This window comes from Falco naumanni, chromosome W (assembly GCF_017639655.2).
Source record: "Falco naumanni isolate bFalNau1 chromosome W, bFalNau1.pat, whole genome shotgun sequence".
NCBI lineage: Eukaryota > Metazoa > Chordata > Aves > Falconiformes > Falconidae > Falco > Falco naumanni.
The window spans coordinates 6,978,614-6,981,955 of record NC_054079.1 but is presented as its reverse complement, the minus strand read 5'-3'; positions in this window follow the sequence as shown (position 1 = coordinate 6,981,955).

Below are 3,342 nucleotides of genomic sequence, written 5' to 3'. Positions count from 1 at the left end.
GACATATGTTACCATTGTCCGTGTTGGACAACCCAGGCCTGTTAGTTGAAGCTGCAGAGCAACTTTAAATTGTCCTTGAAACAAGCAGTGGGAGAAAGAAAACAAGCTGTGCACAAACAAGAAGCCAGGTGCAGAGCAAGTCCTGGGAATCGCGAAATCAGCACACTCTGACCAGGCGCCTGCAGCATGCTCACCAATCAGCAATATGGATGCCCGCGTGACCAGAAACATTTATCCAATCACCTGTGTGTAGAGTCGCGTGACCAGCGGTTGGTTTAAGTTATAACTATGACCTGTTTGTTTAATAAAGTGAGCACGGCATGTAGCCATATTGGTGTGATTGTCGTGACTTTGCTGACTCACCACGGGGGACCCTCTTTGTCTGGTGCTCGAACAGGGACCCTTTAAGTCACTTAAATGCGGTTCGCTTAAATACGGTCCACTTAAATGCGGAAGTCTCTGTGCATCATACGCGAAAGGAAGTTGTCCAATCAGGGAGCTGGAAGTCGGAGGCAGGTGGAACCTGCAAGGTGAAAAGCGGAGTCCAGAGTTTGGTATAGAGCTGCAGATCGCACCTCTGCCGAAGTAAGACCATGACAAAAAAAAAACGTGGCAATAGGCTCTCAACTAATATCCTCTCTGAGAGAGGGGAGAGCACTAAGGAAGACCGTGATGGAATTAGACACAGCAATTAAACTCTTAACTAGTATCCTCTTTAAGAGAGGTGAGAGCACTAAATAAAGAGAAGTGGAGGCTTTAGTTCGCTGGGCACAAAAAAAGGATAAGATTCCCGAGCCCACATTACTGTTTAGTATTACGGAATGGAGAGAAGTGGGAAATTGCCTCTGGGATACTACGATTGAGGGAGGTAAAGAAGGAAAAGAAGTCTCATACTGGAGGCAAAGGAAGAGTCAGTAAAAAATAAATATGGAGAAAAATACACAGTTCTCCTCAACAGTGTCTATTCCTGTTTCATAATGGGTTTGGCATAGTTCTGCTAACCACTAGAAACAAAACCATATTGTGCTAAACCATTTTTTCAAAACATTTTTCAAACATAAATCACCACTCATCAGTCATAACTAATAAGCATACAGTACAGGAATAATCAAGCTGAAGACTTGTCTTCTCACTGATTTCACATGTTAAGATGGAATGTAAAATGTTAGTAAAAGCATTAGTCATTGATTTGTATCTTTAAGTCATATGCCCTGCTGATATTATACAAGTCTTGAACAGATGATAGCCATATTAGAACACAATTTTTTCCCCACAAAAATAAATCTGAAACAGAATAAATCCAGAGCAAGTATCCTTACATACTATTGTCTGTCCTCCCATAACCACTGCTAACAAAAAAAATTAAAGACTGCAAAATCTTAAAGACATTTTAAAATCTGTTCCTTCATAGCAGTTGACTTAATTCATCATCAAGTTGCACATTAAACACTGAGATAAAGGTCATGTTTCTCTGGCAGGAACATACCCGAACACATGACCTTGAAAAAAACCCCACATCATTTACAGTGAAATAAAATTATTTTACTCTAATTTATCCTACACCCATGCCTCACACACAGTCTATAGAACTATCCTCTTTCTCAGAAAGGAGTTTAGTAGGTCTTTGGCTTCTTAATTGAAGCTGTCAGCAAGGGTGCCAGATAAATCTAATTCTGTCTTCAGATGTGCCAGGGGCAGTTACAAAATTGATCTTCTGAAAAAGGATTTTTAAAACTGCCTAGGGCACAGAAAAGCATATGGCCCTTTAAAATTTATACTTGTTATTATTCCCTCAAATGTACTGCCTCACAGTATCCTTTAAACTTTTGTTTTCCCTTAACTTTCACTTCCAAATAGAAACTAAGCTGTTATAAAATGGAGAACTCCTCCAGGAGCTCTTGGTGACACAAATTCTTCAATGGCACATATTTGTATGTACATACATACATATATATGTACACATATATTTATAAATGCATAGATATGTGCATATATTCTTGCATTTCACAGGAGTGTCGCATTTCAGGGATCTGTGGTATTGAAGGTAGATTTCTATGACCTTACCCTACCTGTATCAGAGGTAGAATTTCCAGGCATTCCCCCAGCTCCTTTCTCCTGTCCCTGAACTTTGTCCATGCTCTCCCTGCTCCTTCTCTCAGACGTGGCTCCCACTTCATGGTGTGAATCTGCAGCTCACTACGTACTTCAAAAGCATCTTGGTCCCAGTGTCAGCCACAGGGGGGAGGAAGGTCCTAGCAACTCAAGGGGGCCGGGATATAGAAGAAAGGGGCGCAAAAAAGACCCCGGCTGCTCTCAGCCCTGCTGCTCCAGCCGCTGCGCACAGCTCACTGAGCTGCCATTACAGCCTCTGCGGCATCTCATGGGGACGCATCGCGTTGCTATGGAGACTCAAGCATTTCATGCCAGAACGCCACGGCTGCCAGCACGCAAATTTTGCGGCTCGGTGTAACTAGGTGCGCGGTTCAGGGAGCTCTCACTGAGTGCTGCTCGCAGTGGCAGAGAAGAGGGAGAGACGTGAACTCAGACATCTGCCAGCCCAACGGTATGTGTATAACATGCTTAGCAGTGCTGTCTGCACGGGCAATCCTTTGGTTACATGCATATACCTTCAAAGAACCTCCACACACATGTTACAACACTAGAGCAGACCTGTACGTGTATACACATTTGATTAATTCCTGGAGTAGCCTCTAGATGAAGATGAGGGAACAAAGACTGCTAACTAGCCCTCCACCTTTACAGAAAAATTCCATGGAACTCTGAAAAAGAAAACACAGAAACATCTTTTTAGCAAAGCTAAACATTGACCTGCGTATGTTACAAAACTGATTCAGCATAAAGAACCATTTCCCACACTGATGCAACCATCACCTCTTGCTCTGTAACAACATCCAAACCTGTGACTGTGAAGCAGATCTGAAATACACATACAGCAACCAGCTCAGAAGGCAGAGGACTAGGTGGAGCAGACTGAGCTGCTCCTGGAACTTTGCACTGAAGGCTTTCCCTTGGCTGCTTGCAAACAGATCACAACCGATCACATTCCACCCAGCAACAACTTCAGCAAGGCTATTTCCCTAAAAATAGTTTTCTGTCACTGATCCAACAAAACAGGCTCAATAATAAACAGAACAGAACACACCACCACCACCTCCCATGTTACACTGAATTGAGACTCCCCTAGCTCGGAAGAGGCAGGGCCGGCTCTACCCCACGTGACCTGGACCAGCGGTGGGGTAACGTGTAGGGTGAGGGAGAGGAAATAAGCCTTACGTTTGCCGTAGGAGGTCGGGTGCAGTGTCACTTCCGGGGAAGCTTGTA